The sequence below is a fragment of the Phyllobates terribilis genome, unplaced genomic scaffold, assembly GCF_046119375.1.
Source record: "Phyllobates terribilis strain yellow unplaced genomic scaffold, ASM4611937v1 Scaffold_2__4_contigs__length_985480577, whole genome shotgun sequence".
NCBI lineage: Eukaryota > Metazoa > Chordata > Amphibia > Anura > Dendrobatidae > Phyllobates > Phyllobates terribilis.
Genome location: NW_027362762.1, coordinates 140,050,829 through 140,065,361, shown reverse-complemented (window position 1 = coordinate 140,065,361; position 14,533 = coordinate 140,050,829). Strand labels below are relative to the sequence as shown.

The 14,533-nt window shown below is 49.6% G+C and overlaps 1 long non-coding RNA gene across 1 annotated transcript in view; it reads left to right on the top strand.

Moving 5' to 3' along the window:
* LOC141250210 (uncharacterized) overlaps positions 1-14,533 on the top strand; it is a 191,108-nt gene that overhangs the window by 90,511 nt on the left and 86,064 nt on the right. The window contains exon 2 of the long non-coding RNA XR_012312552.1: positions 7,159-7,344. This is a non-coding gene — a long non-coding RNA (uncharacterized lncRNA). The remainder of the gene's footprint in view (positions 1-7,158; positions 7,345-14,533) is intronic.

Here is a 14,533-nt window from a genome sequence, read left to right as displayed (position 1 = left end):
GTGTTTTTCCTAAAATTGGTCAGCCGTTGGACTCCCTGTGACGCGCCCCCTGGGCCATGTTCAGGGGAAACCCGGAGCCGGATCTGGGTAGGGGTAGTAGTCCTTGTGGCGGTGACCCGGTCCGTGCCCAGGGTGTCAAACTAAGTGGCAGTCTATGGCAGTAGATGTTAACTTGATCGACTACGCCACCCGTTGAGTGCGGCTTTGAAGCCGCCGCTGCAGAACAGTCCACTGAGGCCAGGTGTATAAGGATGTGCAGCGTGGTGGTATAACCCCCAACGGGAGGGGTATGGCCTCAGGGCAGCAGGTGAAGATGAGGGGGTTTGTGACGGTGCAGTAAGAAGAGTCAGAGTCAGGAGATGCAGTTTCAGGGGTTTTACTCACAAGTGTTCTCTCAGTCACTCTGGCCTTGAGTGACCACCCGAGCCGTGCTGCGTCCACCAGGTCCTGGACTCGGCTAACCCCCAGGCAGTTCTGGAGCGTGGTCCTGAGCTCCCTTCTCCCTCTCTGTCTCTGGCCATTCCCACCAGGGATCCACCTTTGGCCGGCTCCCTCGGGTCTCTTAGTGGTCAAACCTCCTCTGGGTTCCCTGACCCTATGCTTGGTGTGCCTTTCTGGTGGATTTGGTGAGGGTCGTGGCAAATCTTGACCACGACCTCCGGTTCCTGGCTGAGGATAAGTGGCCTCCACCAGTTCGGGTTCCGGTACCCGTGTCCGCCAACCCTTCACCCTTTTTGGTCTGATTCTGGGTTCTTAGGGTTCCCTCTGGTCTTCCACTCTGGGCCTTTCTTTCTCCTCTCTCCTCTGCAGGCTTGGCTCTGGAGCTGGGCCCAGCCGGAGCCACAGCTCCCTGTCAGCCCTCCTGGCTGAGCTCCTCTGCTCTGCTCCTCCTCAGACTGACCTCGACCCTGTCCTAAGATGGTGCCCACCTTATATACTCCCTCTATGTGTGAGCCCAGGTGACTAGCACCCAATGAGCTCCTAGCTTTACCCAGAGTACTCCCCCTATCTGCCCCTACACTACTGGGATGTTCCACCCCCCTCCCACTCCAGCCAGGGACAGACGCTGTCGTACCTGCACATTTACTTGGTGGGAGTACCGTTGTTCTGTCCCCCGGAAATGGGATGTATGTAGTGCATGCAGCCTACTGAGCTCAGTCCCACACTCCATCCTTACCCGGGAGTGGAATACCACACCTCTGGGTCGAGGTGCAATACCCCTGTAGCAGCCGAGTCCTCAGGGTGCTACATTCCCCCCTGGTAAATCACAGCACGTCCTCGGGCTGTAAAAGAATAAAATATCCAAAAACATACAATTTTTTTCAAAACATACAAGAACATATAAAACATTAAACATTATCAGATTTAAACAAGATAAACTTTTTCTTTCATATAAAACTCTTTCATAATAATGTTCTTTGAGTTACTGGCCACTGTGCGCTTGTGACCAGGTAAAAGTGCAACAGTCAGTTTAAGAAAAAAAACAGTTTTCCTATAAAACCAGTAGGGGGCGCCTTAGAAAGCGCAACTATATACAAGGGGAGGTGGCCGCTCTCAGTCCTCGGCCAGTGGGGAAAAGGAATGGCTGTTCACAGTCCTCAGCCTGTTAAGGGATAGGGACACACGGGTAACAGTTCGCTGGTCCCAACGGGGACTATATTTTAACTAGCAGCAGTACTTATAACAGTTCTCATACCCCGACGGGTAACTATATACAGTTCTTTTTTACCGTACTCTAATAACGGCGTCCTCCTGATGTTTCCTCCCTGTATCCTTCAGACCCGTCCGGGTCCTCTTGCTCCTCCTGACACCTCAGCTCTTCCTCTGTCAACCGGTGTACATGAAGGGCATAGGGTCCTTTGGCACATTGGTGCCGGGTAAAGGTGACCTCGTCACCCAGGTATAGGTCACGACCTCTGTGTCCCTCCGGCAGGTGGGACTCGACATCTCTGCGGGTCACGAAGACGTCGCCTGGCGTGTGGTGATCCCGGATGAAGCCCCAACCGTGCTGCAGTTGGAATTTGATTACAGTCCCGGTGGCACGGGGACCGTGAGCTGCACGGGGGTTCCGTCGGGTCCGGCTCTTCTGCTCTGCACTCTTCACTTGCAGCCGCTCCTCGCGGACCCGCCTCTCTCGCCGTTCCCGGTCGAAAACCTCTAACTGCTGCCGGCAGCACTCTGCACGCTCCGCTGCAGCCGCCCGGGTCTCTTGAGTGAACCCGATGAGGTCTCCTCCAGTGGGGTCCCACGCAAACTGCGCTTCCTCCAGCGAGAGTGGGGTGATCTTGGCAGGCGCCGGAGCCGGGATCAGGGGCTCATCCAGGGGCCTTTCCTTCCGGAGTCGGGGATGGTAGTACTCCGGTGGCCACTCAAAAGGCTGCCCATCCGGGCAAATATGCTGGGTTACCAAGTCTTCACCCAGGTGCGGCACTGTGGAGGTTGAGGGCGCGGTGGTGGCAGCGGCACCTGGGATCACTAGGCCTTGCGACCAGGCTTGGGGTACCCTGAAGGTAAAGGGCACCGTGAAGACGGCGGCGCCCGGGGGTACTTGACTTTGCAACCAGGCCGGTGGCTCAGTAGAGGGCGCTGTTGGTACTGCGGCGCCCGGGGGCACTCGGCCCTGCGACCAGGCCGGTGGCGTCTCCTGCTTGGCCGCGCTCAGGGTTGAGGCGCGTGACGTCACAAGGGGCGTGGTCGCGGCTCCTGCTTTTGGCCTAGTCTGGAGCGGTAGCGGTGCGGCAACGGGCACGATCAGTGGGATTTCGGGCTCTGCGACGGGGAGCGGGGGTAGGCTTACGGTGGCTGGGCTTGGGGTAGTGACGTCCCCTTTACTTGCCTCCGTCTCTTCAGCTCCCTCTGCGGCATCGTCTCCGGCCTCCGTCCCTTCTGCATCCTCTTCAGGGGCAGGCGTGCTCCTCGTTGCGGGTGGTGTGCTCCGCTGGCGGGTTCCAGCCTGCTGGGCCATCTCCCTGCTCCATTCCGTCAGCGTTTCTCGCTGCACCTGGGCCATCCTCCGTGCGAGGCCCTCCAGCGCGGTCTGTGCACGCTCCCGGTCTCGGGGGAGCTGTGCCAGGATCTCCACCAGGTCTTGTGGGGTGGTGGCTTGCATCAGGCTCCTGACCACAGGGTCGGTGCTGCCTGCCTCTCCCTCCATCTCCGGGTACGGCTCCTCCAGACTCCTCCAGGCTGCACCCATCTTCGCTCTTTTGTTCTGTATCCGCCCCCATTGAGGGCGGTCCTGGGGCAACTTGGTGATTGTCAGTTCCAGGGGCAGACCCCCCACGCTGATGGACATCTCAATCATTGCAGTCTCTGCGGGTGGGGGCGGTCTTCGTTTTTGGCGCCATTCTTGGTCCTGGCCCACGATGGGAGGTGGCCTCTTGCCACCCTCTGGCACGCCCATAATGGCGTCCGCTCTGCCAGGGCGGGAAATCTTCCCAGATGGCGGGAAAAAGCTGCAGATGGCGGGCATCCGGCGGGAAACGACCCGTGATGGCGTCCGATGGCGGGGACCCTCCGGAATTGGCGGGAGACTTCTTTTTACGGTACAGATAAACTTTTCTTCAGGCACGCAGTACCCGTTGGTTGCGGGCACGTTATCCTGCCGACTACGCCAAAGTTGACGCGCCCCCTGGGCCATGTTCAGGGGAAACCCGGAGCCGGATCTGGGTAGGGGTAGTAGTCCTTGTGGCGGTGACCCAGTCCGTGCCCAGGGTGTCAAACTAAGTGGCAGTATATGGCAGTAGATGTTAACTTGATCGACTACGCCACCCGTTGAGTGCGGCTTTGAAGCCGCCGCTGCAGAACAGTCCACTGAGGCCAGGTGTATAAGGATGTGCAGCGTGGTGGTATAACCCCCAACGGGAGGGGTATGGCCTCAGGGCAGCAGGTGAAGATGAGGGGGTTTGTGACGGTGCAGTAAGAAGAGTCAGAGTCAGGAGATGCAGTTTCAGGGGTTTTACTCACAAGTGTTCTCTCAGTCACTCTGGCCTTGAGTGACCACCCGAGCCGTTCTGCGTCCACCAGGTCCTGGACTCGGCTAACCCCCAGGCAGTTCTGGAGCGTGGTCCTGAGCTCCCTTCTCCCTCTCTGTCTCTGGCCATTCCCACCAGGGATCCACCTTTGGCCGGCTCCCTCGGGTCTCTTAGTGGTCAAACCTCCTCTGGGTTCCCTGACCCTATGCTTGGTGTGCCTTTCTGGTGGATTTGGTGAGGGTCATGACAAATCTTGACCACGACCTCCGGTTCCTGGCTGAGGATAAGTGGCCTCCACCAGTGCGGGTTCCGGTACCCGTGTGCGCCAATCCTTCACCCTTTTTGGTCTGATTCTGGGTTCTTAGGGTTCCCTCTGGTCTTCCACTCTGGGCCTTTCTTTCTCCTCTCTCCTCTGCAGGCTTGGCTCTGGAGCTGGGCCCAGCCGGAGCCACAGCTCCCTGTCAGCCCTCCTGGCTGAGCTCCTCTGCTCTGCTCCTCCTCAGACTGACCTCGACCCTGTCCTAAGATGGTGCCCACCTTATATACTCCCTCTATGTGTGAGCCCAGGTGACTAGCACCCAATGAGCTCCTAGCTTTACCCAGAGTACTCCCCCTATCTGCCCCTACACTACTGGGATGTTCCACCCCCCTCCCACTCCAGCCAGGGACAGACGCTGTCGTACCTGCACATTTACTTGGTGGGAGTACCGTAGTTCTGTCCCCCGGAAATGGGATGTATGTAGTGCATGCAGCCTACTGAGCTCAGTCCCACACTCCATCCTTACCCGGGAGTGGAATACCACACCTCTGGGTCGAGGTACAATACCCCTGTAGCAGCCGAGTCCTCAGGGTGCTACACCTGCATACCCTATAACTGTATAGCAGACCCTCTCCTTTCTAATGGGAACATGTTGTACCTTGTTACTGTAGCCCTGTTCTTTGTGTCTTTAAATTTTTAGTGGTGTGTTTCCCAAATTTTGGCAGCCTTTGCAGTCACAGCATGGGCATTACCACTATAGGAGACCCGCTCCTTTATAATCGGAAATTTTTTTTTATTGAGACCCTCCTCTATGTCTCTTCAAAGGGATATTGGGTTGCGTCCAAATTTCTGGCAGCCCTTGCAGTCACTGGATACGCAATAACAGTATAGGAGACCCACTTGTTAATAATGAGAACAACAAAGCATAGCCGGCTGATGACAGTTGATGTTGGATGGGCTGCCATTGCTTCTGCAACAAGCTCAATTACAGGACTTCCTGGGAGAAATGACACACAGGGTAGATACAGTTTCCCACTATGCAAGGCCTTTCACCGAGCTAAATACAACTCTCAGCAAAAAATTTGTGGACTGGCTCCGTACTGTCCGTGGCCACATTCACCTGTCCACGTGTTTGTGGTTAGGCGGTCCTTCCCAGTAAGTGCACTGGGGAGGGCACAGGTAATGTTGTGGGACCCATGCTTGTGGAAGGCGGAGGCGAAACCGGGAAATATAGTGGCGGCTGGGGACCGAGTATGGACATGAGGTTGTGAAAAGCTTCCGCCTCCACAAGCTTAAAAGGCCATTTTTCAAGTGCAAAGAGCTGCCCAGAAATCTGGCAGTATAGTATTGCAGCCTGTGGGTGGGTAGGGATAACTGAGCGCTGCAGTGTGACAAGGACGTGGACGGTGATTGTTGCAAGTCTGCAATGACAGGTGCATGGCGGGAGGCATCTTCGCTTGCGCCAAGGATCACTTATGATGGGCACACTTTTAGGCAGTGACCTGGAAGTCAGAGATGCTTCCAGAGGTCTTCCCCATGCTGTTCCCATGTCTTTTCAGCACTGTATGCATGTGTCTGATGATGTGTCACATACCACATGGCCAGATAAGGTTGTAAAATGTTAAAATGTCATTTCCTGGTGAATGCATTTGTCTTGGTTGAAAGCAATTCAAAAGTGCAAAAACGCATAAAAAATGCTACGTGTGAACATAGTCCAAGTTGTGGAGGAGTATTTTTGTTTTTGGTTATTTATTTTGCCTTATATACAAGTCATTACTCTGGAAAGGATGTTCCTTAACATATTTCCCAGGAAAATTCATTTTGGTTTTGTTTTTGTATGTTTTACTGTGAGTCCGTAAAAGTGGCGTAATACTCTGACCACTTTGCTGACAGCAGTGATCTGGGAGTCAGAGATGCTTCCAGGGGTCTTCCCCATGCTGTTTCCATGTAATTTGAGCACTGTTCCCATCGATTTGTGCAATTTTTAGGCCCTCTGCAGACCACTGGGGGGGGGCCGCCTGAAAAATGCTCGAGTTTCTCATAGACTTACATTGGGCTCGTTGCTCGTGACGTGTCGACAGTCCTACTGTACAGTGGAGTGTATAAAGGATGTCAGTCTCACCATGCTTGGTAGCATGGGCAAGCTGCGAGCATGGGCATGATTTTCAGTGGTCCAGGAATGAAGTGACTATAGGATCCAAGTAAGGACAATTTTGGGAGAAGCTATACCCTGGCTCATTTGACATATGGCAAGCTGCAAAATAAAAGTGCCTTTACAAAAGACAAAAAATTAGTCTGGAACTTCAAAGACTTTATTACAATGCTACTCTCGGCATATACAGTATATGTATATATACGAGGGAGTATTGATATACTGTATAGTTGGATGAGCATAGAAAAAGCAACATGTTTTCTAAGTAATACTATTTTATTCATCAAAATCACATTTCCACTCCATACATTTAATCCCTCAATCAAAAAGTCATTTCTAATCTTTTAGAAAAAAAACTTGTTATCCTGTTCTGCAAACCGCGATTGCACAGAATCAATTATCATCTTGTAAATTTTGGTAATTTCAAGGATTCTTTGAGTTTTGGAATGGGATAATAATTAATCAGATGGGGTCAAATCATTAGAATATGGTGAATAAACAATTTCAAATATTCAAGGCCAACAATTTATCTGTACCGCCTCGCATCATGGCAGTTTCAAACAGTGAGGTGACCTGACAGGTTCCCTATAACCTAAATCATCGTAGTATATTTATTAAAGTTGCAACGCTTGTATTCTCCACCATCTACTGAACCAATCCATAATGTAAAGTTTTTGGGTATAACGACTCATAAAAATGACAATAAATGTTGCTATATTCTAGTAGTATGAAATGGCTGTAAAATTGCACCTAATCTTGGTGTCTCCATTTAGGTCTTCTCTTTTAGGCATTGATGCATGCTCATCACTTCGGGCCAGATTTATACTCTCAAGTACTGAATGTCGCTGCCACTATGCAGACAAGTAACAGTGCCAACGTAAATGATGCTTAGAAAGAAGATCATCTGAATCGCTTCTGCTTCTCATTTACTTCTTTACTTTTTGGGGAGTCAAGACCAGGTAAACAGCATTAATCTCCACATACAGAACTCTTTTCTTCTTTTTCTTCTTTTTTCTATTTATATAGTGCAAACATATTCCCCAGCACTTTACAATCCAGACAATTTACAGACATTATCGGCACTTTCCCCATTGGGGCTCACAATCTAAATTCCCTATCAGTATGTTTTTGGAGTGTGGGAGGAAACCAGAGAACCTGGAGGAAACCCACGCAAACTCGGGGAGAACATACAAACTCCTTGCAGATGTTGTCCTTAGTGGGATTTGAATCCAGGACCCCAGTGCTGCAAGGTGGCTAACCAGTGAGCCACCGTGCTGCCCATACAAATGATTGCAGAGCAGTGCATGTAGTAAAAAGGAGATTAATGAGGGTGTGAAACCACTCTTGTCACATGAAAGAATATTTAGCCAGTGTAAAACACTAATGATGGAACAATTCACACAGTATATTTAATTGAATTTATGTTTACATGTCAATCAGCTAAATTACATTCATTTTCGGCATTCAGCATTATAAAACATCGCAATGAGGCCTCAGTGATATATTCGTTGTTCACATACGACTTCTATCTGTATTTCACCCCATTATAGTCTAGGTGCATTTTCTCATGTCTATTTTTAATTTGCAAATTACAAAAAAATTAGGTGTATTTTATCTAATTGTGGAAATTAAAGGGGTTGTCCACTACTTTATATGATCCCCCAATGTATTCCTCCAGGGCCCGTAAGTGTTTCTCTAAATACCTTGTGGTGCCTTTTCTGCCTGTGAGCGGCGCTATAGGTGGCCTCTCACAGGCAGCACGTGACCCCCGGCTGCAGCCGGCTCTGACATCCGCTGACATCATGACAAGTCCAGGCTGCAGCCGAGGGTCCCTATTCCGCATTCTACCAGTGTCTGCTGGGTTGTGGGCGGGGTTACCCCTCGCGTCACACCCGGCATCCACCGCGCGCTCTCTCTCTCCTAATTCACTGGGAAAGCACGCGGTGGATGCTGGGTGTGACGCGGGGAATAACGCCGCCCACAGCCCTGCGTCCACCGCGGGGAGCGTGTCACTGATGTCACGCCTCACTTGACGTGCCATCAGTGACAGGTCACGTGATGCCTCTGAACGGCCAGCGATAGCGCCACTCAGAGGCGGAAAAGGTACTGCAAAGTATTTACAAAAACACTTCTGGGCCCCGTGGGGATACATTGGGGGGTTCATATAAAGTAGTAGACAACTTATTTAAGCATACAAGGGAAGGAATCCATTAGAAAAAAAAATAGGCAGAGAATGGATGCCATCTGTGTGTCATACGAGTGCTGTCCATTTCTTTACAGTTTAATAGGTAGGAAAAGGGTTTTTTAACGAGAGAGAAACAAATATTAAACTGATGGTAAAAATAGACATAGACTAAAACTGGATGAAATCTGGATCTGCCATATGGTCCATTTATTTTTCTCGTAGGCCGAAAAAAAAAAAAGTCTGAATGAGGCCTAATTACTGTAATAGAAACAATGCACATACATAAAATGGAAGGAATGTAATAACTTTGGGGCAATAGGGCAAGAACTTTTGTAATATAATCACCGATAACTAGAGTACATTCAGTATGCTCCATATAGTGCATAGTAGAGCTCTGTATGTTAGGTATATGTAGCACCCCAGGGGTTCGGTTGCCACAGTGACATTGCTTCCCTCACAAGGAGTGATGCCATGCCTGGAAGCAAGGAGGGGTCCCCTAATCAGGTTTACCAGCATACAACACTTTCCTGGATCCAGACCAGAAAGGGGATCTCCTCCCCTTAGAAACTGGAATCTGGAGGCGGGGTTAGTAAGAGTGAGGGAGTTGAAGACAGGACAACGACGAGGAAGGACCTGAGGAATGGAGCTGTGGAAAAGCTCGCCTCAGGAGAGAAGTGCAAAGGAGCTGGACACCAGAGTCCGTGGCTGTGGGGCACTGAAGGCCCAGCAGGTAAATCCGGAGGGCAGGAGACTGCAGGTCTCCTGGCCCCACCAGACGCCCGGCAGCTCAGCAGCATCATAGGGCTCAGCACCGCCACAAGGGAGCGACACTTGAAGAAGGCCCGAGTTGCCAACCATATGGGTGAGGAAAAAGACGTTTTACTAAGGGACCAGGGCCACAGCATAGCTGCAAGCAGCAGGGCTAAAGAGAGTAGCACAGAGGGAAGGCCTACAACTCCACCTGGCGAGGTGGATTCTCAACTTGCTTCCAGGCCGCCCGGACCTTCACTACCAGCTAGTACCCCTGCCCCAGTCTGCTTTGACAAACAGCAAGTAAAGCTAGAGGAAACCGCTATTAATGTGTTGTCTGTTCATTACCTGCGCCCTCAGCCCTGCAAGACACTGTCCCAGCTGACAACATGTACTCTTCAAATCATCTACACTGCCCTGGAGCCTAGCTCTGCCTGTGGAGAGCTGAACCAACTCTGCTGCGTCACTGCCACCGTGACATCCCCCAGCATTGAATGGCCCGGCTACCGAGTATTCCTCGGCCCAGGGGGTGCGTCAGCTTGGTAGTCCTGAAGCGGGATGTGCCAATGGTCTTAGAGGCGTACCACGATGGAGCAGGACACTTTGGGTGGAAGAAGTTGGAAGTCCTGCTACGTGAGCGATTCTACTGGGTTGGCATGAGGAATGCAATCGAGAGATGATGTTGAGAATGTGGCCCATGCAAACTGAGACGGAAAGACTGTTATAGCCAGAGGGCTCCCCTGCAGCCCATAATCATCAAACAACCACTTGAACTTGTAGCCTTGGACCACGTGAAGCTAGCCCCAAGCCGGTCAGGCTGTGTCTACGCTCTCACCATAGTAGACCACTACTCCCGATTCCTGGTAGTAGTGCCAGTGAAAGATCAGATGGCTAAGACAGCAGCCAAAGCGTTTCAACAACACTTTTGTCGCCCGCACGGTTACCTAAAGTGTTTCAAGAATTCTGTAACCTGTACGGCTGCAATAAAATAAGGTCGATGCCGTATCCTCCCCAGACCAATGGGTTATGCTTGAAAATAAACCAGGTAGTAATAGACCTGTTGAAGATGCTGCCCCTTGAAGAGCGTAGCCTGTGGCCAGAGAAGTTACCGGATTTGGTAGACCTATATAACCACATCCGGGTGAACTCCAGCAACTGCACACCCGCCTACCTGATGAGAACAAGACCTGGCAAGTTACCCATTAACCTAGACATGGGAGTTTTAACACCTGAGGTGACATCACCACATGCAGACTGGGATACGGAGCGGCAACAACAATACCGCAAGGTGCAAGAATGTGTAGAGAGAAGATTGTCCCAGGCGAGACAGAGGCAGGAAAGAACTTATAATCAGCATGCACCTGCAGTTCCCTTGTCACCGGGAGAACAGGTACTCAAAAGGTAGAGACGAGTTCACAAATTAGATGATCAGTGGGAGGTTGAGCCATACACCATCTTACCTTCAAATTTTGACAACACCAAGATATGCCTCATCAGTAAAGATGGAGGAGAGACTTCAGCAGCAGTCTCAATAGACCATCTGAAGATATGCCCTGATCAATTGAGACACCAAGGGGAAGATCAAAACAGCCCCCAACCCACAGAAAAGGCGGAAGAGACTGTACAAACCATCCTTGGAGAATTTCCCCGGTCTTGGACGCAGGTGAACCAAGCAATCGTGGTACCTGTCCTGACCTTTCCCCAAGTAGCCTCACCGGAAGCCGGAGAGACTCTAGAACAGCAGAGAGACCAGTGGGCCCCAGCAACAGATGCCACAACAGCAGTGGAACAAGTGAATCTACCCCCTGCTAGCGGTGAATATGTCAGTCCCACGGTGAGTATAGGAGTTCGCAGAAGGCAATCTGGTATACCAGTACTACATAGGTCCACAAGAAGCGTAGTGAATAGTGCACCCACCACACCAGCGGTAGACACTAGAGACCCGGGTAGGTCACTGGCAACAAATGTACTGCGTAGATCAACCCGTAGTACCATAGGTCAACTCCCTGCTCGTTATAAGGACTAAAGTGTAATAAAATAAAAGGGTATAGTATATAGTTGCAACCGTTAAGATATAGTTATTAAATTCATGGACACTTGGACCACAGGACTGACTAGGTGTGGTCAGGACAATGTTGAATAAAGTTAAGTGTTGGCCTTGAAAATAAACCGCAGGCATGGCCGAAAACCAGGCCCACCGACAGAGTGCACTGAAGCCACGCCCAGGGACGATACACGAAGTGGGTTGAGGCGGTTCCCACCAGCCAACCTTCAAGTGCCTGGAAAAAGACAATTCCCGGATAGTGGCTAAAGACTAAGCGCCGCAATGACTGCTACAAATTTTGGTTGGGTTTTTGTGATCTTTGCTTTTTGAGACTTTGTAAATTGTTGGTAATGAGAATTGTTATTGTTGTTAATTGTTAATTCTAAAAGGTATCCTCAGTCCGGGAGTACTGAATTTATCTAGGGGGGAATGTGGCACCCCAGGGGTCCGGTTGCCACAGTGGCATTGCTTCCCTCACAAGGAGTGATGACTTGCCTGGAAGCAAGGAGGGGACCCCTAATCAGGTTTACCAGCATACAACACTTTCCTGGCTCCAGACCAGAAAGGGGAGCTCCTCCTCTTAGAAACTGGAATCTGGAGGTGGGGTTAGTAAGAGTGAGGGAGTTGAAGACAGGACAGCGACGAGGAAGGACCTGAGGAAGGGAGCTGTGGAAAAGCTCGCCTCAGGAGAGAAGTGCTAAGGAACCGGACACCGGAGTTCGTGGCTGTGGGGCACTGAAGGCCCAGCAGGTAAATCTGGAGGGCAGGAGACTGCAGGTCTCCTGGCCCCACCAGACGCCCGGCAGCTCAGCAGCATCATAGGGCCCAGCACCGAAACGTGGGAGCGACACTTGAAGAAGGCCCGAGCTGCCTGCCATACGGGTGAGGAAAAAGATGTTTTACTCAGGGATGAGGGCCGCAGCATAGCTTCAAGCAGCAGGGCCAAAGAGAATAGAGCAGAGGGAAGGCCTACAGCTTCACCTGGCGAGGTGGATCCCCAACTTGCTTCCAGCCCGCCCAGACCTTCACTACCAGCTAGTACCCGTGCCCCGGTCTGCTCTGACAAACCGCAAGTAAAGCTAGAGGAAACCGCTATTAATGTGTTGTCTGTTCATTACCTGCGCCCTCAGCCCTGCACGACACTGTCCCAGCCGACAACATGTACTCTTCAAATCATCTACACTGCCCTGGAGCCTAACTCTGCCTGTGGAGAGCTGAACCAACTCTGCTGCATCACCATCCGCTCCAGTGGATCTGCACCGCAGCGGCGGCCCCATATAGCCGCATACCACAGGTGGTGTCACGAACATTATCTCTAAAAACTTTATTCCCCTTTTACTTTCCCTTTAACTGACCACCCTGGGTCACGGACCGGGTCACTGCCACCGTGACATCCCCCAGCATCGACCGGCCTGGCTACCGAGTACCCCACGGCCCAGGGGGCGCGTCATATACACCTCTCATGGTGACTCTCTACTGTGTTTACTGGAGGTTCTTGAAGTTGAAATAAAGCATAAGCTTCAATCTTCTTTGTAGTCGCATGTGTTGGCATATACAACAGATTAGAACTTATTATAAGTGAAAGGAGGACTTTATATTAACCAGACAGCAGATGGCGATAGTGTGTAAAGTTATATGCTTGCTGTATTGTGGGAGAAAAGCTCTCAATTATTGGTTGTTCTTACTTCCTGTGTTTTTTCTTTCCTTTCCTGAATGTGTTATGTAAGCAGCACATAGACTGTGTGATACTGAATTGTATCTCATGTTTAACCAGTATGAAGTAAATACTGTTTACTCAAGATATCTTGCTGATTGAAGCTCTCGTAAGTACAGTGGTGACTGTAAGAAGATGCACTCTGTGACAGATTATGGGCCCAGGCAACCCAGGCAACCCAGGCCAGAACCCAGACACTAAAGCCCAGACACTACAGGCACGCACTACAAGAGGATCCTGGTTTATAACCCCAGATAACGGAGCACACTGATAAGCTCTGTAAACAGAAGGAAATAAATCCAGATACAGAGTGACAAAGGAATTCATGATCCCAGGAGCTGGATATAATTACAGAGAATTCAACACAGGCAGGACATATAGGAACTATCAGCAAGAAGAAGAAACACAGGAGAATATCTTCAGTACAACTCTCTAAACAAGTAAGACTATATAAAGATGATGAGTAACACAGAACTGAAATTCACAGTAGCTAAACTGAATAGTAAAAATTATCAGCTATGGAAATTCAAAGTAGAGATGTTGTTATCTAAGGATGATTTATGGGAAGTAATTGTTACAGAAAGACCAGATCAAGATAATCAGACATGGGATAAGAAGAATAGACAAGCGAGAGCCACCATTAGCTTATTAGTGTATGATGCTCAATTAATACATATAAGAAATGAAGAAACAGCTAAAGGAATGTGGGAAGAATTAAGAAAACTGTATGAAAGACCTAGCTTGAATCACAAGTTATTTTTATTAAGAAAGCTTTACAGTATGAGATTGAGTGCAAATGACGACATGCAGAAGCACATATTCTCAATGATGGAAGTGATATCACAGCTAAGATCTATTGGTGAAGACATTAAAGATAGTCATGTAACAGCCATATTTTTGTGCAGTTTACCAGATTCGTATACAGCCTTGATAAATGCCCTTGAGACGAGACCAGAAACTGACATTACATTAGATTTTGTGAAAACAAGACTAATAGATGAATATCAGAGAAGAAAAGAACAAAGAAATGATTCTTCTACTGAAAAGGAAAGTGAAAACGCTCTTAAAGCTACAGAATTTAAAAAACCCTATAATAAAGAGACAAGAGAATGCTTCAGATGTAAGAAAAAATGTCATTTAAAGAAAGACTGTACCATATGGAAAGATGAACAACAAAAATTACAACATAAAAAGCATACACAGAAAGTAAAAAACACAATTTCCGATTCATGTGAGAATAATTGGAATGGCCCATTTAAAGTAACAGACAAGAAATCATCACTTGGTTGGTTTATTGATTCAGCAGCAACGAGTCATATGACAAGTAACAAGAATTTCTTTACTGATCTTGATTTAGATAAGAAAGAAGCCATTTATCTTGCAGATGGAAGCAAAATAACCGCAGAAGGTATCGGACAAGGTATGCTAAATTGTTCAAACAAGTTCGGACAAGAT